Source organism: Oncorhynchus keta, chromosome 35 (genome assembly GCF_023373465.1).
Source record: "Oncorhynchus keta strain PuntledgeMale-10-30-2019 chromosome 35, Oket_V2, whole genome shotgun sequence".
Classification (NCBI taxonomy): domain Eukaryota; kingdom Metazoa; phylum Chordata; class Actinopteri; order Salmoniformes; family Salmonidae; genus Oncorhynchus; species Oncorhynchus keta.
In genome coordinates this window covers 48,283,371-48,306,443 of record NC_068455.1, presented here as the reverse complement: position 1 = coordinate 48,306,443, position 23,073 = coordinate 48,283,371, and positions in this window count along the sequence as shown.

Here is a 23,073-nt window from a genome sequence, read left to right as displayed (position 1 = left end):
GCAAAACGTTATGTTTGGCGTAAAAGCAACACAGCTCATCACCCTGAACACACCATCCCCACTGTCAAACATGGTGGTGGCAGCATCATGGTTTGGGCCTGCTTTTCTTCAGCAGGGACAGGGAAGATGGTTAAAATTGATGGGAAGATGGATGGAGCCAAATACAGGACCATTCTGGAAGAAAACCTGATGGAGTCTGCAAAAGACCTGAGACTGGGACGGAGATTTGTCTTCCAACAAGACAATGATCCAAAACATAAAGCAAAATCTACAATGGAATGGTTCAAAAATAAACATATCCAGGTGTTAGAATGGCCAAGTCAAAGTCCAGACCTGAATCCAATCGAGAATCTGTGGAAAGAACTGAAAACTGCTGTTCACAAATGCTCTCCATCCAACCTCACTGAGCTCGAGCTGTTTTGCAAGGAGGAATGGGAAAAAATGTCAGTCTCTCGATGTGCAAAACTGATAGAGACATACCCCAAGCGACTTACAGCTGTAATCGCAGCAAAAGGTGGCGCTACAAAGTATTAACTTAAGGGGGCTGAATAATTTTGCACGCCCAATTTTTCCGTTTTTGATTTGTTAAAAAAGTTTGAAATATCCAATAAATGTCATTCCACTTCATGATTGTATCCCACTTGTTGTTGATTCTTCACAAAAAAATACAGTTTTATATCTTTATGTTTGAAGCCTGAAATGTGGCAAAAGGTCGCAAAGTTCAAGGGGGCTGAATACTTTCGCAAGGCACTGTATATTATTTTTTAAATAAAAATGTGGGCAGGTGGGTCACCACTGCTAATATACAGTATATGTGATCTGTGACAATAAATTAGGGTTGGGAAAAGATTTCTCAACACATTTTGTATTCATTTCCATTGAGGTCAGGCTTCCTATAAAGATCTGCATCCTACACTCTATCAGAAGATCTTCATGTTGCACACCATCATGATTCCTTAGGGGAAAAAAACAGGAAAGCAGGTTATCTAATCAACCATAGTTTTTTTCTAAATATATGTGCATATGGAAACTATTCAGATCGCTTGACTTTTTCCACATTACATTTTTTTTTCTCTACTACCTGCCCCAATGCAGAGTGGAGGAGTAATAGTGGTCTGGGGCTGTTTTTTATGGTTCGGGCTAGGCCCCTTAGTTCCAGTGAAGGGAAATTTTAACGCTATAACATACAATGACATTCTAGACGATTCTGTACTTCCAACTTTGTGGCAACAGTTTGGGGAAGGCCCTTTCCTTTTACAGCATAACAATGCCCCTGTGCAGAAAGTGAGGTCCATACATAGTAGTTTGTCGAGATCGGTGTGGAAGAACTTGACTGGCCTGTACAGAGCCGTGCCCTCAACCCCATCGAACACCTTTGGGATAAATTGGAACGCCGACTGCGAGCCAGGCCTAAATCGGCCAACATTAGTGCCGACCTCACTAATGCTCATGGCTAAATGGAAGCAAGTCCCCGCAGCAATGTTCCAAACTCTAGTGGAAAGCCTTCCCAGAAGAGTGGACACTGTTAAAAAAAGCAGCAAAGTGGGGACCAACTCCATATTAATTCCCATGATTTTGGAAAGAGATGTTTGACGAGCAGATGTCCACATACTTTTGGTCATGTATTGCATCTGTTGCAATGTCCACACACACAGAAATACTATTGCTCTCCTTGGACCATTGCACATTTCTCTAGACACCACCCAATGATATTTCTCAACATGTTTCAAGAATATTCCAAGTCAACAAAAGGTATGTGCCAATTACACAATGATTACCAAATAACTACCTTTTGGTGTCTTTCATTGACACAAAGACCAGCACGTAGTGTAAAATGTAGTTTCAATTACTGTAGTGTGGAATTCATGTGTATGTGACCAAAAAAATTGGATTAAAATTGTATTTCTTTGAAGTAAGCACAAGAGAGTATCGTTACCATACCATTTCCCAGCATATACCAGGACCTGAAAAAGAAGGACTGTCAAATGAAGTGTTTACCAAACAAAGTTCACCGAACAAGTCCAGTAAAGATTACCTTCTTATACCCCCTCTCTCCAGTCTCAGTCATTCTATAAAATAGGGAGGACTTAGTCTCAGGGTACTTACATAACAATTACTAATAACGGCTGGCTATAAGGTGTTGAGCAAGGAATTTGTTAACTGTAAGGGCAAGAGGTTTAATTTTATGTAATTACTCCATCTAACCAACCTTTCTCTCGGTTTGTACTATTTCAAAGGCCAGGGAGGACTAGAAAAATGTTAACACTAAACTCCCACTGAAACCCTTTGGCTTCTGCTGGTTAGAGTCAACCTAAACATGCAACAGCCGTGCTGCTGGCTTGGCTGCTGCTTTTGTCCATAGCGTACCCAAGCCTTTCTGAGGCTATCGCATCTGATTGCTTTGTTCTTGGCACAGAGAGCAAATCCCAGAGCATTAGACTAGAAGCTAGAAACATAGCCAGAAGAGACAACACTCTGGGACCCTAATGTTTCATATTCTCCTGCTGTCTCTTCAAAAGAAAGCATGCCTTTTCTTTTTCTAAGGGAGGATTTATTTTTCTATGAGCTATTTGTGACCTACAGTATTTGCTCAACAAGCCCAGATGTCTCTTTTACACAAAATGCTTTCACTGGTCAGTGATCAAGATGGTGTTGACTCACCCTTGTCATAATACCTCATGACTAATGGCTTATTCACACAATTACCTACACTACAGAAACGTAAACACTTCGTAATTAAAGACCATCCTCACACACAGGACTCCCCTGATCAGCTCCCTTGGTGAATCAGCTAACATATTGCGCTTTGACCTCTACAAAATGACTCCTTGCTGACTCCCCAGTCTATTGAGACCGCCAAGTCCACTGGCTATGACCAAACGTCAGACAGTGTAGCAACGGGACACCAACATATTGCCAACTTCCTGTCCCTCTAAAGCGGCGCCAGATTCTCCCTGGAGGTTAACCCAATTCCTCTTTGTTTACCTCACAAAAAAGCCTGTAAAACGTCTAACAGGTCCTAAAATAACAGGGCTTGGGACAATTAAAGGGAGAGGAGAGTCGGGAAAATAGCTTTCTGTACACCTATATTACTACCAAAGCCACAGTGTAAATTATGACTCGTCATTGACTAATCTTTGGAGATTTATCAAAGCATCTGAACAGTCTCCAGATACTGCTTTGGCCATTAAATGCCTACCCCAGTAGAAATCCACTTTTTTGAGCTGAAAGACAATAGAGCTTACTCACTATGTTACACAATGATTTAAGTCAATAATTAATTGTTTTAGTCAAAGTATTTGTTCAATTGTTTACCTCGATCCCCATTAGCTTTTGCAGAAGCAGTAGCTACTCTTCCTGGGGTCCACAAAAAAACATGACAAGTAACAAAACACTGATACACAAGGAAAGTCATACAAATTTAAAATACAACGATGTTCAAACAATGCAACAAAAAAAATACACAAAACAATACAACAAAAATGATGTGTTAGAGTGTGACTGTGTGTGTTTGTATATCCCCTCACAGACCCTGCCATTCCATTAGTTTTTTTAAATCCATTTTTTAAAGGTAATTTTGTTGTTTGTTTGAGCAATTGGAGATGGAAGGGAGTTCCATGTGATCATGGCTCTGTATAAAACTGTGCGTTGCTGTGAATTCATTTTGGACTTGGGGACTGTGAAGAGACCCCTGGTGGCGTCTTGTGGGGTATGTATGGGTGTCTGAGCTGAATGTTATTTGGTTATGCAAACAATCTGCAAACAATACACAGCTATACAAACTTGCAAAAGAGATACAATAGTTCCAGTGTTTTCTAAGGCCTCAGCAGTAAATGTCCACTCCCCCAAGTTGATTTGTAGAGGTATGTCTGACTGGCCTCTAATCTCTTCTACTCCCCTGCAGGGCTCTTTGTTTGTCTTTGAAATGCTTTCTCACAGACCCCCCATTTCTTTATAAGATGCCGAGACTTAGAAAAGACTGTGGAACAATTCTAAAACCTTACAATTAATATATATATTTACATTTAACATTCACATTTAAGTCATTTAGCAGACGCTCTTATCCAGAGCGACTTACAAATTGGTGCATTCACCTTATGACATCCAGTGGAACAGCCACTTTACAATAGTGCATCTAAATCTTTTAAGGGGGGGGGGGGGTGAGAAGGATTACTTTATCCTATCCTAGGTATTTCTTAAAAAGGTGGGGTTTCAGGTGTCTCTGGAAGGTGGTGATTGACTCCGCTGTCCTGGCGTCGTGAGGGAGTGTGTTCCACCATTGGGGAGCCAGAGCAGCGAACAGTTTTGACTGGGCTGAGCGGGAACTGTACTTCCTCAGTGGTAGGGAGGCGAGCAGGCCAGAGGTGGATGAACGCAGTGCCCTTGTTTGGGTGTAGGGCCTGATCAGAGCCTGGAGGTACTGAGGTGCCGTTCCCCTCACAGCTCCGTAGGCAAGCACCATGGTCTTGTAGCGGATGCGAGCTTCAACTGGAAGCCAGTGGAGAGAGCGGAGGAGCGGGGTGATGTGAGAGAACTTGGGAAGGTTGAACACCAGACGGGCTGCGGCGTTCTGGATGAGTTGTAGGGGTTTAATGGCACAGGCAGGGAGCCCAGCCAACAGCAAGTTGCAGTAATCCAGACGGGAGATGACAAGTGCCTGGATTAGGACCTGCGCCGCTTCCTGTGTGAGGCAGGGTCGTACTCTGCGGATGTTGTAGAGCATGAACCTACAGGAACGGGCCACCGCCTTGATGTTAGTTGAGAACGACAGGGTGTTGTCCAGGATCACGCCAAGGTTCTTAGCGCTCTGGGAGGAGGACACAATGGAGTTGTCAACCGTGATGGCGAGATCATGGAACGGGCAGTCCTTCCCGGGAGGAAGAGCAGCTCCGTCTTGCCGAGGTTCAGCTTGAGGTGGTGATCCGTCATCCACACTGATATGTCTGCCAGACATGCAGAGATGCGATTCGCCACCTGGTCATCAGAAGGGGGAAAAGAGAAGATTAATTGTGTGTCGTCTGCATAGCAATGATAGGAGAGACCATGTGAGGTTATGACAGAGCCAAGTGACTTGGTGTATAGCGAGAATAGGAGAGGGCCTAGAACAGAGCCCTGGGGGACACCAGTGGTGAGAGCGCGTGGTGAGGAGACAGATTCTCGCCACGCCACCTGGTAGGAGCGACCTGTCAGGTAGGACGCAATCCAAGCGTGGGCCGCGCCGGAGATGCCCAACTCGGAGAGGGTGGAGAGGAGGATCTGATGGTTCACAGTATCGAAGGCAGCCGATAGGTCTAGAAGGATGAGAGCAGAGGAGAGAGAGTTAGCTTTAGCAGTGCGGAGCGCCTCCGTGATACAGAGAAGAGCAGTCTCAGTTGAATGACTAGTCTTGAAACCTGACTGATTTGGATCAAGAAGGTCATTCTGAGAGAGATAGCGGGAGAGCTGGCCAAGGACGGCACGTTCAAGAGTTTTGGAGAGAAAAGAAAGAAGGGATACTGGTCTGTAGTTGTTGACATCGGAGGGATCGAGTGTAGGTTTTTTCAGAAGGGGTGCAACTCTCGCTCTCTTGAAGACGGAAGGGACGTAGCCAGCGGTCAGGGATGAGTTGATGAGCGAGGTGAGGTAAGGGAGAAGGTCTCCGGAAATGGTCTGGAGAAGAGAGGAGGGTATAGGGTCGAGCGGGCAGGTTGTTGGGCGGCCGGCCGTCACAAGACGCGAGATTTCATCTGGAGAGAGAGGGGAGAAAGAGGTCAGAGCAAAGGGTAGGGCAGTGTGAGCAGAACCAGCGGTGTCGTTTGACTTAGCAAACGAGGATCGGATGTCGTCGACCTTCTTTTCAAAATGGTTGACGAAGTCATCTGCAGAGAGGAGGAGGGGGAGGGGGAGGAGGATTCAGGAGGGAGGAGAAGGTGGCAAAGAGCTTCCTAGGGTTAGAGGCAGATGCTTGGAATTTAGAGTGGTAGAAAGTGGCTTTAGCAGCAGAGACAGAGGAGGAAAATGTAGAGAGGAGGGAGTGAAAGGATGCCAGGTCCGCAGGGAGGCGAGTTTTCCTCCATTTCCGCTCGGCTGCCCGGAGCCCTGTTCTGTGAGCTCGCAATGAGTCGTCGAGCCACGGAGCGGGAGTGGAGGACCGAGCCGGCCTGGAAGATAGGGGACATAGAGAGTCAAAGGATGCAGAAAGGGAGGAGAGGAGGGTTGAGGAGGCAGAATCAGGAGATAGGTTGGAGAAGGTTTGAGCAGAGGGAAGAGATGATAGGATGGAAGAGGAGAGAGTAGCGGGGGAGAGAGAGCGAAGGTTGGGACGGCGCGATACCATCCGAGTAGGGGCAGTGTGGGAAGTGTTGGATGAGAGCGAGAGGGAAAAGGATACAAGGTAGTGGTCGGAGACTTGGAGGGGAGTTGCAATGAGGTTAGTGGAAGAACAGCATCTAGTAAAGATGAGGTCGAGCATATTGCCTGCCTTGTGAGTAGGGGGGGAAGGTGAGAGGGTGAGGTCAAAAGAGGAAAGGAGTGGAAAGAAGGAGGCAGAGAGGAATGAGTCAAAGGTAGACGTGGGGAGGTTAAAGTCGCCCAGAACTGTGAGAGGTGAGCCGTCCTCAGGAAAGGAGCTTATCAAGACATCAAGCTCATTGATGAACTCTCCGAGGGGACCTGGAGGGCGATAAATGATAAGGATGTTAAGCTTGAAAGGGCTGGTAACTGTGACAGCATGAAATTCAAAGGAGGCGATAGACATATGGGTAAGGGGAGAAAGAGAGAATGACCACTTGGGAGAGATGAGGATCCCGGTGCCACCACCCCGCTGACCAGAAGCTCTCGGGGTGTGCGAGAACACGTGGGCGGACGAAGAGAGAGCAGTAGGAGTAGCAGTGTTATCTATGGTGATCCATGTTTCCGTCAGTGCCAAGAAGTCGAGGGACTGGAGGGAGGCATAGGCTGAGATGAACTCTGCCTTGTTGGCCGCAGATCGGCAGTTCCAGAGGCTACCGGAGACCTGGAACTCCACGTGGGTCGTGCGCGCTGGGACCACCAGATTAGGGTGGCCGCGGCCACGCGGTGTGGAGCGTTTGTATGGTCTGTGCAGAGAGGAGATAACAGGGATAGACAGACACATAGTTGACAGGCTACAGAAGAGGCTACGCTAATGCAAGGAGATTGGAATGACAAGTGGACTACACGTCTCGAATGTTCAGAAAGTTAAGCTTACGTAGCAAGAATCTTATTGACTAAAATGATTAAAATGATACAGTGCTGCTGAAGTAGGCTAGCTGGCAGTGGCTGCGTTGTTGACACTACACTAATCAAGTCGTTCCGTTGAGTGTAATAGTTTCTACAGTGCTGCTATTCGGGGGGCTAGCTGGCTAGCTAGCAGTGTTGATTATGTTACGTTGCGTTAAAAGAACGACAATAGCTGGCTAGCTAACCTAGAAAATCGCTCTAGACTACACAATTATCTTTGATACACAGACGGCTATGTAGCTAGCTATGTAGCTAGCTACGATCAAACAAATCAAACCGTTGTGCTGTAATGAAATGAAATGAAAATGTGATACTACCTGTGGAGCGAAGCGGAATGCGACCGGGTTGTTGAGTGCGGAAGTTCTATTCAGTAGACGTTGGCTAGCTGTTGGCTAGCTAGCAGTGTCTCCTACGTTAAGAACGACAAATAGCTGGCTAGCTAACCTCGGTAAATTAAGATAATCACTCTAAGACTACACGCTCTAAACTACACAATTATCTTGGATACGAAGACAACAAAGACAACTATGTAGCTAGCTAACACTACACTAATCAAGTCGTTCAGTTGAGTGTAATATTTCTACAGTGCTGCTATTCGGTAGACGTTTGCTAGCTGGCTAGCTGCTGGGCAGATAGCAGTGTAGACTACGTTAGGACGACGAAATACGAAGTTGCAATAGAAGTGCTGACTGTTTCACTTTGTTGTCCTCTTTCTTTTCGTTTTTCTTCTGTCCTTCTTTTGTCCTTATTTTGTCTTCCTTTCTTCTGTTAACTAGATATTTTTTGTTGTTATTCTTTGTAAGCTAGCTAGCTTCTTCCAGGAGAGTCCCTAGCAACTGCTTAGCAACAAGTAAACAATTCTGCTAGCAATTCAGCTAACTAAGATAACTGTACAATTTTATGAAAAATAGTTAATTTTTCAAAAGCCTGTCTTTTTGGTTTGTTCCTTGTTTTGTCTTCTATTGAGTCTTGCAGTTTTCTCTTGATTTTTTCGATGTACTTCACTCTAAAAAAACATTTAAATCTCAATATATACAGGAGCTCATTTTTCAGCAGCTGCTCAATTTAGAACTCCGGAACACATCTATAATATATATATTGTTAATCTGTAGTCTAGGACCTTATAAATGTAGGGAGGGGTCTTATAGCCCCTCCCCTTCTATTAATACAACATAAGGATAATCAATTACTAAATTACATCAAACATTTGGTGCAGCCCCTATCATGACCCCAATTTGACCCATCACTAAGAACAAGCGGAAAACTGATTGAGCAGCTGTTAGAGCCAGCAAAGGTTGCTTTACTATAATATTTTTAGGCAGTGAAATTACTTAGGCTTCCTTCCACGCTTGTAGACACACCCACTCCTTTAGGTTTTGGATAAAGACATGTTAAATAGGGGTGCCTCTCACGCCCTGATCTGTTTCACCTGTTCCTGTGATCGTCTCCACCCCCTCCAGGTGTCGCTTTTTCCCCCAGTGTATTTATCCCTGTGTTTCCTGTCTCTCTGTGCCAGTTCCAGACTTTGGTCAATGATGTGCTTCGGGTCATGCTAAACCGGTTTGTAGACCTTGACGACGTCCTGTTTTTTCCCCCCGATCTGCACAAGAACATGTTCTTCATGTCATACATACTTCCTGTCCCATCTCAGTCCTGCAGAGAGGAACTACGATGTTGGCAACCGAGAACTCCTGGTGGTGAAGATGGCGTTGGAAGAGTGGAGGCACTGGCTGGGTATTGAGAACATGGTTCGCGAGGCGCAACGCTCCCAGCCTGGACCTGAATGGGGCCCGGTGAACTGGCTGTTTGTCCCTCACCCAGTCCGGTCCCGGGTCCTGGAATGGGCTCATTCCTCCAGGGTGACCTGTCATCCAGGGTCCCGTCGTACACTAGCCTTCCTTCAACAACGTTTCTGGTGGCCCACAATGGTCTCTGCCCTTCGGTACCTTTTGGACTGAACTGGTTTTGACCCTTTTGCCTGTCCACGACCATTCTCTTGCCTTACCCTATTGGATTAATACATATTGTAAGACTCCGACCATCTGCCTCCTGTGTCTGAATCTGGGTCTCGCCTTGTCATGATAGTGCCAATACAGTCTACTATCATTTTCAACAGTTTTCCATCAAGGTTGTCTATACCTGGTGGCTTATCATTGATACATAATAATAGTTTTTCCACCTCTCCCACACTAACTTGTCCAAATTCAAAATAGAAATCCTTCTTTCATTCTTAGATCTTTTATACAAAAATGATGGTTCATCCATGGGATTTCTGCCCATGATATCATTTAAGGTACTCAAGTCTTTTTAAATTGGGATTTCTTTGTTTGGTAATATTATTTCTGTTATTTTTTAAGTTTAGTCACAACATTTAACAATTTACAGAATGTCAGCTGAGCAGCCTGACTTGTTTGCCACCTCTTGCATCATTTCTTTGAACAATACACATTTTCAATTCATCAAAGTATGAAATATTTGAACTTGAAGTGACATCAGAGCTGCCCACTTTGAATGCTGTGTCTTTTCCGATATGTTATTTTCAGCGTACCTTCCTGGTCTTTGTGGTTAAATCTGTGTTTGAAATTCACTGCGTGATCATGTTAAAGTATTGGCAAAGCAATTTTTTTTTACTCCTGAACTTATTTAGGCTTGCCAAAAACAAAGGGGTTGAATACTAATTGACAAGAAAATTCAGCTTTTCATTTTTTATTAATTTGTAAAAATGTCTGGAGACCAAACCCATGTTTTCCCAGACTTACGTGAGGTTGGACACAGGAAGAATAACAGTCTAGAGGGAGACCATGGCTGCATCCCAATAATCTCTCCTTTCTCCCAAAATATGCACTTGTCCGCTTTCCTTCTTCGATTTGAAAGGAAATAACTTATGGAAACTCCCTCTAGCCCATTCCAACACCAATCCAATGCTTTTAAATTTGTGTGCACACTTCAGGAAGAAGCAAAAATTAAAGAACACAAGCCTGTGTTAAATCCTTGCTTTCTCTGTCCATCTTTCCTCAATTACTCTCAAAGCTACAGTGGCTTGTGAAATAATTCACCCCGCTTGGCATTTTTCCTATTTTGTTGCCTTACAACCTGGAATTAAAATAGATTTTTGGGGGGTTTGCATCATTTGATTTACACAACATGCCTGCCACTTTGAAGATGCAAAATAAAAAAACTGAACTTGAGCGTGGGATGTAAAAGGTTTCGGATATTTCTTTATAACCCAACCCTGATCTGTACTTCTACACAACGTTGTCCCTGACCTGTTTGGAGAGCTCCTTGGTCTTCATGGTGCCACTTGTTTTGTGGTGTTGCAGACTCTGGGGCCCAGAACAGGTGTATATGTACAGAGATCATGTGACAGATCATGTGACACTTAGATTGCACACAAGTGGACTTTATTTAACTAATTATGTGACTTTGACGGTAATTGGTTGCACCAGATCTTATTTAGGGGCTTCATAGCAAAGGGGGTGAATACATACGCATACATCACTTTAAAAAAATAATAATAATAATAATTTAACACTTTTTTTTCATTTCACTTCACCAATTTGGACTATTTTGTGTATGTCCATTACATGAAATCCAAATAACTGGTAATTTAAATAGATTTTTGTAATGGAACAAAATAGCAAAAATGCCAAGGGGGATGAATACTTTTGCAAGGCACTGTAATTGGAGGACATAATCCAATTTCCTTCTCGCGGACCTCCAACAATGAGCTTTGAGAGGAATTCAGGAAACAAGAAAGGACAAAACAAGGATATGACAGCTAGTTTTCAGCCAAAGCTCAAATCCCCTGTGATTAAAACCACAATAACTGAGGATAGGATATGACATCACATTTTCTCTGGTTGTCCCCTATGTTAAATATATCTCTTCAAATGTCATACAAATCCTAATGATTCCTTGATCCATGAGCTTTGGGGGACTTAGTGTAGAAGCCTGTGATCTCACTGGAATAATGGTCAGATTTTCCATACAACCACACAGCCACTAAAGCATCTCTCTAGGTAACCACCTCTACATCCCTAGATATTGTGTTCCCTTTCCCAAAATGTTGTGTTAGCAACCCAATAATATATGGGCTCTCAGACACACATGCATACACACAACACTCACACACACAAACACACACACACACACACACAGCTGAGCTAGAATTTCCTCTCAATTCTCATTCCTGAGTTTGAACCCCAGACCTATAAAAAAGCCCTATGATCTCCCAGGTGACAGAGTAGGACAGCCTGAGACAAAACAAAGAAACTGGGGATTGACTAATAGTTTGACTAATACTTCTTTACATGACCTCACAAACCACAATGGGCCATAAAATGCACATTACGCCACTGAACTGATTCATCAGGAAATCTAGTATCTTTCCTTAGAAAACATTATAGACTATCTTTATGGTTTATGAGGACATGAATATGGCATTTCAGTACATTATTCCCCGTATGATCTCTTCCAGATACAGGAAATGAAATGATTTGTGTGTAGAGGTCATCTTGCCTACTCAGAGTTGGGTAAACATTGGAAGTGACCTTATAATGCATGTTGAATGAATAGAACATGGCTAGGTCCGGTGTCACGCTCCACAGTGTGTTCGGAAAGTATTCAGACCCCTTGACTTTACAGCTTTGCTCTAAAATTGATCCCCAAAAAACACTCAATCTGCACACAATACTCCATGACAAATAAATGAAATTTCACATTTCCATAAGTATTCAAATATTTACTCAGTACTTTGTTGAAGCACCTTTGGCAGCGATTACAGCCTGGACTCTTCTTGGGTATGACGCTACAAGCTTGGCACAGCTGTATTTGGGGAGTTTCTCCCATTCTTCTCTGCAGATTGTCTCAAGCTCTGTCAGGTTGGATGTAGAGCGTCGCTGCACAGCTATTTTCAGGTCTCTCCAGAGATGTTAGATCAGGTTCAAGTCCGGGCTCTGGCTAGGCAATTCAAGGACATTCAGAGACTTGTCACGAAAGGCACTGTGTTGTCTTGGCTGTGTCATTATCCTGTTGGAAGGTGAAACAGTCTGAGGTCCTGGAGAAGTTATCACGTATCTCTCTGTACTTTGCTTCGTTCATCTTTCCCTCGATCCTGACTAGCCTCCCAGTCCGTGCCTCTGAGAAACATCCCCACAACGTGATGCTGCCACCACCATGCTTTTCGTAGGGATGGTGCCAGGTTTCCTCCAGACATGAAGCTTGGCATTCAGGCCATGTTTCTCATGGTCTGACACGTTTAGGTGTCTTTTGGCAAACTCCTATCGGGCTGTCATGTGCCTTTTCCTCAGGCTCAGACATAAAGGCCTGATTGGCGGAGAGCTGCAGAGATGGTTGTCCTTCTGGAAGGTTATCCCATCTCCACAGAGGAACTCTGGTAGCTCTATCAGTGATATTTCGGGTTCTTGGTCACCTCCCTGACCAAGGCCCTTCTCCCTCGATTGCTCAGTTTGACTGAGAGGCCAGCTCTAGGAAGAGTCTTGGTGGTTCCAAACTTATGGAGGCCACTGTGTTATTTGGGACGTTCAATGCAGCAGAAATGTTCTGGTGCCCTTCCCCAGATCTGTGCCAAGGCACAATCCTGTCTCAGACAATTCCTTCGACCTCATGGCTTGGTTTTTGCTCTAACATGCACTGTCAACTGTCAGACCTTACATCGACGGGTGTGTGCCTTTCCAAATCATGTCCAATCAATTGAATTTCCACAGGTGGACTCCAAGTTGAAGAAATATCTCAAGGATGATTAATGGAAACATGCACCTGAGCTCAATGTTTTTTAAATATTTAATACATTTGCAAACATTTCTAAAAACCTGTATTCACTTTGTCATTATGGGGTATTGTGTGTATATTGATGAGGCTTTAATTTGTATTTTTATCTGTTTTAGAATAAGGCTGTTACGTAGCTAAATGTGGATTAAGTCAAGGGGTCTGAATACTTTCCGAATGTACTGTGTATCGTCCCTAAATGACATCTCCCTCGATGTATGTATGCATTGATTTTCTGGCAAATGCACAGATCTTCCAACATTCCCACAATCCTTTTCTGTTTCAAAATTATTCTTTATGAAGTAATAAGGTTCTACCAAGAACCGTTTTAATCTTAAGAACCCTTTTTGGTTATTTTTAAGGCAAAGACTTGTACCTAGAACTGTTTTTGGAAGAAAGTGTTATTTGATAATTTTTTGGAAGGGAAGAAGGATTGTTTGGAAGGCAAGAAGGGTTCTACATAGACCCTTCTGAATCTGAAAGAGCTTTTATTATTATTATTATTATTATTATTATTATTATTATTATTATCTACAGTATCAGTCAAGTTGGGGCACACCTACTCATTCAAGGGTTTTTCTTATTTGAACTTTATTCTACATTGTAGAATAATAGTGAAGACATCAAAACTATAAAACTATGAAACAACGCAACAACACATAGAACACATATGGAATCATGTAGTAACCAAAAAAGGGTTAAACAAAAAAACAAACCAATACTGCTTGATGACCAACAGCACTCCTCTGGACCTTACCCCTCCCAGTCCACCAGGTACTGGACCCAACCTCCACGACGTCGGGAGTCCAGGAGGGACATGACGGCATAGGCAGGGGTCCCATCGATGTCGAGGGGAGGCGGAGGCGTGTCTCGGGAGACAGCACCAGCCAGGGGAGAAGAATCAACCGGGCTGAGGGAAACATGAAAAGATCCGGTATGTTATGGGGGGTTGTAATCGATATGTTACCTCATTGACCTTCCGAAGGACTGAAAGGCCCCACAAACCGGGGGCTCAGCTTCTGGCAGGGCAGGTCGGAGCAGGAGGTTCCTGATGAACAGCCAGACGCAATCACCAGATTGAAAGATGGGAGCCTCACTGTGGTGGCAGTTCGCCTGCTCCTTCTGGCAGCGGACGGCGTGTTGGAGCCTCACGTGGGCAGCGTTCCAAACCTCGTCTGCGCACCAGAACCACTCATCCACTGCAGGGGATTCGGCTCAGGGTCTAGGGGGCCAGGGCTAGCTGATAACCCAGGATGCACTGGAAGGGAGTCAACCCTGTGGAGGAGTGACAAAATTAGTTCTGGGCCCACTCCCACTCCCCTTGCCGGCCCTGACAGTGACTTTTAAGGAACCTCCCCAGCTCCTGGTTATTCATCTCCACCTGCCCGTTGGACTGAGGCCGTTACCCAGATGTGAGGCTGGCCGTGGCCCGCAGCTTCTCCTAAAAGGCTCTCCATACCTACGATGTCCTCCGGAAGGCCATAGTGCCGGAAGACCTGCTGGAACAGTGCATCAGCAACCTGGAGAGTGGTAGGGAGACCAGAGAGAGATATAAGACAGCAGTATTTGGAGAATCTGTCCACAACAACCATAACAGTGGTGAAACCATCAGACGGGGGAAGATCACTGACAACATCTACTGACAGATGGGACCATGGCCGCTGAGGCACGGGAAGGGGAAGGAGTGTCCCTGCTGGAGCGTGCCATGGAGATTTGGTTTGGGCACATACGTAGCAGGAGTTGATGTAGAGGGCGACATCCTGCACCAAGATGGGCCACCAGTACTTAGGGGATCCCTCCCCTCTGTTGTGGAAATTCTTACACAGGGACACTCAAAGTCAATCTTAAATGAATCATTGTTTATTATCAGCGCACTGGAGAAGTTCCAACAAACTTGATGCACCACAGTGTGAGTCTGTCAGGAGCTCTCAGGGGGCAATCCCGTTAGTTCTCTTAAATACTGCAGACAAGTCATATTTGCATGATTTAGATTGTTCATAATTAACCTGTTACTCCTACCCCCTACTGTTTCGAACATTCTGTTAAAAATCGCGCAACATTTCAGCGCCCTGATACTCATGCCAGGAATATAGTATATGCATATGATTAGTATGTGTGGATAGAAAACACTCAGACGTTTATAAAACTGGTTAAATCACGGCTGTGACTATAACAGAACGTGCGTTTAATCGAAAAGCGCAGGAAAATCTGATCACTGAAAATGGGAAAATATATCCATGCGCCACTAGAACCCATTGTTGAATGTGATCCACATTAAATGGGGCCGAGGTTGCAATACCTACCGCTTCCACACGATGTCAACAGTCTTGTCATTTGCCTACGATTTGTTTCTTGGTCAAACGGACACAAGGTAGCGCCTTTCTTCCGGTCTCCGACCGGATATTTTAGTTGAGATTTACCCGAACATTATTTCCAAACGTACAGCTATAGAATACATCGCCTCGTGATCAATTTGATTGCTTATTAACGTTTACTAATACCTAAAGTTGCATTACAAAAGTGTTTCGAAGTGTTTTGTGAAAGTTTATCGTCGACTTTTTTAATTTAAAAAAATGACGTTACGTTATAAAACGCTATTTTTTTCCTTGATCACACAGTCTTCATAGATCGATATCTAGGCTATATATGACCGATTTAATCGAAAAAAAGACCCAATAGTGATGTTTATGGGACATCTAGGAGTGCCAACAAAGAAGATGGTCAAAGTAAATGAATGTTATATATTTTATTTGTGCGTTTTGTGTAGCGCCGACTATGCTAATTATTTTTGTTTACGTCCCCTGCGGGTCTTTTGGGGTGTTACATGCAATCAGATAATAGCTTCTCATGCTTTCGCCGAAAAGCATTTTAAAAATCTGACTTGTTGCCTGGATTCACAACGAGTGTAGCTTTAATTCAGTACCCTGCATGTGTATTTTAATGAACGTTTGAGTTTTAACGAGTGCTATTAGCATTTAGCGTAGCGCATTTGCATTTCTAGATGTCTAGATGGGACGCCTGCGTGTGGGGTAGGAGCAAGAGGTTAATGGATCATTAATGTTCGCTTCATTCATGTGACCGACTAATATTGGGTTATGCATGGGACAGACCAATACCACACAAGGATTATTCTCTAAACTGAGACTTTGAAACAGAGATATCTTTCATTCTCAAAACAAGGGTCTGGGCATACTGCCAAATTGCAGATACTGATAGTGAGAGTTCGTTCAATCAGTCACTTGCAGGAACACAGAATATCGTTATTAGAAAAGCACAAACATACAATTTTCCATCACATCTCTGTGGGAATGTACACTACCGGTCAAAAGTTTTTCTTTATTTATACTATTTTCTAAATTGCAGAATCATAATTGCGATTCAATTATGATCTCTCATCACTGCAACTCCCCAACGGGCTCGGGTTAGGCGAAGGTTGAGCCAAGCGTAATCAGAAACATGACCCGCCAAACCACGCTTCTTAACAGCTGCCCGCGTAACCTGGAAGCCAGCTGCACCAATAAGCCAGAGGAAACACCGTTCAACTGCCAACGAAGTCAGCCTGCAGGCGCCCAGCTTGTCACAAGGAGTCGCTACAGCCTGATGAGCAAAGTAAAGCCCCCCAGGCCAAACCCTCCCCTATCCCGGAAGACGCTGGACCAATTGTGCACTGCCCTATGGGACTCCCGGTCACGGCCGGTTGTGACACATCCTGGGATCAAACCCAGGCTGTTTACTAATGTTTACTTGGGATTTTTAATGGAACGTTTTCTTAATGTTTTGAGAACCATGAGGAAACCTGCAGAAAACGTTATGCTGAAGTACTGAAATTCCCACAGCAGAATGTTGTTTCTTAGCATTCTCTGAACGTTCTGAGAACATTACTTTAAATAGAACCATGAGAAAACCTATAGGAAACGTTACGCTGAAGTTCTGAAATTCCCACCTAAGAAATATATGGTTCTCAGAACGTTATGTGCTAGCTTGGAACTGTCAAAATAAAGGAAACACCAACATATAGTGTCTTAATAGGGCCACCACTGTCACGCCTTGGTCATTGTATCTTGTGTTTTTGTTATATGTTTGGGTAGGCCAGGGTGTGACATGGGTTTATATGTTGTATTTCGTATTGGGGTTGTATTAATTGGGAGTGTGTATTATTAGGGGTGTGTCTAGTTAGGCTTGGCTGCCTGAGGCGATTCCCAATTGGAGTCAGCTGATTCTCGTTGTCTCGGATTGGGAACCGTATTTAGGCAGCCTGAGTGCGCGTTGTATTTCGTGGGTGATTGTACCTGTCTTAGTGTTAGTCACCAGATAGGCTGTATTAGTTTCACTCGTTTGTTGTTTTCTTCTTCAGTTACCGCATTTTCTTCATTAAAAGTCATGAGTAACCTACACGCTGCATTTCGGTCTGACTCTCTTCAAACAACAGAAGAAGTTCATTACAGAATCACCCACCACCATTCACAGACCGAGCAGCGTGTGAACTGGCAGGAGCTAAAGGAGGACGATATGGACGGCAGAAGCAGGGATTATATGACGTGGGAAGAAATCGACCCAGAGCGAGTGCAGGAGCCCGCCTGGGATTCCCTACAGCAATGCGAAGAGGGCTATACACGTATGGAATCGAGAAGGAAAGCATCGCTATACAGAGCGAAAACCGAAGGTAAAGGGGGAAAGCGCAGAGAGAGAGTGGCTGAGTCAGAGAATAGACCTGAGCCTACTCTCCCTGTTGATCGTGAAGAGCAGTTGCAATGGGAGAGACTGCATCAATTGGAGATTTGGACATGGGAGGAGGAATTAGACGGTCAAGGACCCTGGGAGCAGCCGGGAGAATATTGCTGTCCCAAGGAGGAAATAGAGGCAGCTAAAGCGAGGAGGCAGCACGGCGACGCGGTTGGAAACCGGAAAGTCACCCCCAAAAATATTGGGGGCTAAAAGGGAGAATAGTTATGCCAGGTAGTAAACCTGCGCATACTCCCTGTGCTCACCGTTGGGCTAGAGAGACCGGGCAGGCACCGTGTTATGTGTTATGCTATGGAGCACACGGTGTTTCCAGTGCGGGTGCAGAGCCAGCTGCGACACATACCAGCCCTTCCTATTGGCCGGGCTAGAGTGGGCATCGAGCCAGGTAAGCTTGGGCAGGCTCGGTGCTCTAGAGCTCCAGTGCGCCTGCACGGTCCGGTCTATCCAGAGCCACCTCTACACACCAGTCCTCCGGTAGCAGCTCCCCGCACCAGGCTTCCTGTGCGTGTCCTCGCGCCAGTACCACCAGTTCCAGCACCACGCACCAGGCCTCCAGTGCGCCTCGCCTGTTCAGCGCAGCCAGTGCTTTTCTCCCCTCCTGCGCTATCGGAGTCTCCCGCCTGCCTAGTGCCGCCAGTACCGCCAGTCTGCCCAGCGCCGCCAGTGCCGCCAGTCTGCCCAGCGCCGCCAGTGCCGCCAGTCTGCCCAGCGCCGCCAGTGCTCCCAGTCTGCCCAGCGCCGCCAGTGCCGCCAGTCTGCCCAGCGCCGCCAGTGCTCCCAGTCTGCCCAGCGCCGCCAGTGCTCCCAGTCTGCCCAGCGCCGCCAGTGCTCCCAGTCTGCCCAGCGCCGCCAGTGCTCCCAGTCTGCCCAGCGCCGCCAGTACCGCCAGTCTGCCCAGCGCCGCCAGTGCCGCCAGTCCTCCCAGCGCCGCCAGACAACCAGTCTCTTCCAGATCTGCCAGACAACCAGTCTCTTCCAGATCTGCCAGACAACCAGTCTCTTCCAGATCTGCCAGACAACCAGTCTCTTCCAGATCTGCCAGACAACCAGTCTCTTCCAGATCTGCCCGACAACCAGTCTCTTCCAGATCTGCCCGACAACCAGTCTCTTCCAGATCTGCCCGACAACCAGTCTCTTCCAGATCTGCCCGACAACCAGTCTCTTCCAGATCTGCCCGTCAACCTAGATCTTCTAGATCGGCCAGACAATCTGAATCATCCAGGTCCACCAGCCAGCCAGGATTTACCGGAGCCTACTACCTGCCTGAGCTTCTCCTCTCAGTACTGAGCTTCCTTTCAGTACTAGGCTTCCTCTCTGTACTGGGCTCCCTCTCAGTACCGGGCTTCCCCTCAGTACTGGGCTGCTTCGGTCCCGGGCTGCTCCTCTGTCCCGGGCTGCCCCTCTGTCCTGAGCTGCCCTGCTGTCCTGAGCTGCCCTGCTGTCCTGAGCTGCCCCTCTATCCCGAGCTGCCCCTCTGTCCCGAGCTGCCCCTCTGTCCCGAGCTGCCCCTCTGTCCCGAGCTGCCCTTCTGTCCCGAGCTGCCCTTCTGTCCCGAGCTGCCCCTCTGTCCCGAGCTGCCCCTCTGTCCCGAGCTGCCCCTCTGTCCCGAGCTGCCCTTCTGTCCCGAGCTGCCCCTCTGTCCCGAGCTGCCCCTCTGTCCCGAGCTGCCCCTCGGTCCCGAGCTGCCCCTCAGTTATGTGGGGATCAGGGTGAGGACTATTAGGCCATGGTCGGCGGAGAAGGTGGATTATCCTAGGACGCGAAGGGGAGGAACTAGGACATTTATGGAGTGGGGTCCACGTCCCGAGCCAGAACCGCCACCATGGACAGACGCCCACCCGGACCCTCCCTATGCTCTTGAGGTGCGTCCCGGAGTCCGCACCTTAGGGGGGGGTTCTGTCACGCCTTGGTCATTGTATCTTGTGTTTTTGTTATATGTTTGGGTAGGCCAGGGTGTGACATGGGTTTATATGTTGTATTTCGTATTGGGGTTTGTATTAATTGGGAGTGTGTATTATTAGGGGTGTGTCTAGTTAGGCTTGGCTGCCTGAGGCGATTCCTAATTGGAGTCAGCTGATTCTCGTTGTCTCGGATTGGGAACCGTATTTAGGCAGCCTGAGTGCGCGTTGTATTTCGTGGGTGATTGTACCTGTCTTAGTGTTAGTCACCAGATAGGCTGTATTAGTTTCACTCGTTTGTTGTTTTCTTCTTCAGTTATTTCATGTACCGCATTTTCTTCATTAAAAGTCATGAGTAACCTACACGCTGCATTTCGGTCTGACTCTCTTCAAACAACAGACGAAGTTCATTACAACCACGAGCCACCAGAACAGCTTCAATGCACCTTGGCATAGATTCTACAAGCGTCTGGAACTCTATTGGAAGGATGCGGCACCATCTTCCACAAGAAATTCCATAATGTGGTGTTTTGTTGATGGTGGTGGAAAATGCTGCCTCAGGTGCCACTCCACAATCTCCAATAAGTGTTCAATTGGGTTGAGATCTAGTGACTAAGACACACACTAAAATCCCTATTCTTCATTGTGAACCCTCTTTCAAAGTCACTGAGATCTCTTCTTCTAGCCATGGTAGCCAGAAAAGTGGGCAACTGTGCATTTCTATACATTTTTATACAGACCCTAAGCACGATGGGATGTTAATTGCTTAATTAACTCAGGAACCACGCCTGTGTGGAAGCACCTGCATTCAATATGATTCCAAGTGTTTCCTGTATTTTGGCAGTTACCAGTAGGTAGGTAGGTAGGTAAACTAATTTCAAAAATAGGAATAGCCTATCAGCTGGCTGATACCTAAAGGTGGAAGCAAAATCATCATATAATTTATTACACTCCTTATTTTCTAAAGAAATGTGTGTATGAGTAACCTGTGTCACTGAGCTGCAACGTTTGGAATGTTGAAATAAAAATATGCTATGTAGAACAAACACCCCTCTCTGAAATGTAGAATATGGAATCACGTTGGATTTATTCGTATGATCTAGCTGCAATGTTCGACAATGTTTGGCTACCGAACATGGCCCTGTTGTAGATAGATTAATTGATGTACATGTTATTATTCTCATATTCTAGAATAATTCTCATATTTTAAATAATAATAATAAAAACTCCTGCTGACTCAACTATAAAACCTGATTGTTCACACTGCAGGCCTTAATGCTCAAATCAGTTTTGTTTTTCAAATCCGTTTTGGATAGATAGACTTGACCAAATCAGATGTGTGTGTTCAGACAGCAGGCATTTGATGACATGTCATACTCACGATGGGTGTGTGCACAGTAGTGTAAGCTGATTGGTGGTGCTCATGTTTTCTACAGAGATGCTAGCAAGCAACAAGATATGCCAAATAACCGTCTAAAAACCACTTGAGGTCACATAAATCAGATTTGTATCAGATTTTAAACCACCTACAAAGGCCTCTAATGGGAACTTTGACCTGCAAATCACACTGACCCTGGCCTGAGACTATCATAACTTTAGGCCTGGTCTGATATATTATATGTCAGCCCGCCCAGGCCAGGGTCAGATGTCATTCTCACTTTCCAGAGAAAGGATTATCAACATAAAGCTGGATTATAAACTCTGAACTATCCCTGGTGTGGTGTGAATGTGTCAATGATGAGTAAGTGAACTCTTCATTCCCCCAGGTTATGTACATAATGTTTGTTGAGTGTCATTAGCTGATTAATCGTTTTGCTATGGTTATGACACTTTTATTACTTTGTACTTATTCTTTACACTTTATTTGTTTTTAATTTGGCTGGAAAGTGTTAGCATTTTGTTCATGTGTGGTTTGCAGGCTATTTAGAGCAGATCTACAAAGGCCCTTGCAACATAATTAACTGCTCATTATTATTTGTTGATCAGTCAGTTAGTCAAATCGTACCCATGACACTTCACGATTTCGATCCTCTCGAACAAGGCCAATAGCTTTACAATGACTTAAAATGGCGACTTGAAGTTACTTCTGGCTTCCAATGACACATCACTTCTGGCGCATTTGACATGGTTAGCATGCTAGCTGGCTTTTCCCATAGTAAATAGTGTGGTATGTGCTTGCCTATTATTATTTTTGCAATTAGTCTTTAGTCGCATTTATGTGCCAGTCTGGCTGTTATTTACTGCTGTTATTGTTGCAGGGTTTTATAGCCATTATCATTGCACTCTGAAACACTTATACATTCCCAACTCTGGTCCTCGAGTACCCCCAACAGCACACATTTTTGTTGTAGCCCGGGACAAAAATACCTGATTCAACTTGTCATGGGCTAGATTAGTTGACAAGTAGAATCAGGTGTGCTTGTCCGGGGTTAATATTGCACTGCCATATGCTGCTTCAACTGCTATAACTGCTATGGGTCATTTAGGCTAATCCCTTGCTTACTACTGCTCTATACACAGGCTGGGGGTTCAGCAACAAACCCAACACGTATTCAACTATGGGGCAAAACAGTCAGGTTTGGCTTAGTTTACATGTTATCAAAAATCTATATTTAGTCTCCAATGTTTATTGAAAACATAAATAGTTGCACAAATACATCGTTACAGTTGTTGGCTAGCAAATTTATGCCATATTACCATAGACAAAAAGTCAAAACACCTCAAAACAAGACAAGTGGCAGTTTCTTGTTATTGTTGCTAGCTTTCTGGCAATCCAGAACCGAGCATCATTTTCATGAAGTTTTCTGCTAACCCATATATGCTATGGTCATTGAATGCTATAGTCATGTATGCCAAGTTAGGTTGTTGATATTACCTTCCCCCTCATGCTAATTAATTTATTGTATACTGTCACCTGCTATTACCGATATGCTGCTGGGGCTCAAACCAGGGACCCTCTAAACACATCGACAACAGTCACCATCGAAGCATCATTGTCTATCGCTCCACAAAAGCCATGGCCCTTGCAGAGCAAGGGAAACAACTACTTCAGGGTCTCAGAGCGAGAATGGCGCCGGAGGGGATGGTGCTATTTTGTGTGTTTTTTTGCGTTGTTTGTAACTTATTTTGTACATAATGTTTCTACCACTGTCTCTTATGACCGAAAAGAGCTTCTGGATGTCAGAACAGCGATTACCCACCTCGAACTGGACAAAGTTTTTTATTTAATGATTTGGATGCGAAGGATTTACTGCTGATACTGGACCAGACCCAAATTCTTGTCATTCGCATAAAGAATAGACGCCGATACAGGGGATGCAGATCTGGTGCCTTGTAAGAATTCCGCCTCTACCATCCATCCTATTGGCCAACGTGCAATCATTGGGGAATAAACTGGATGAGCTCG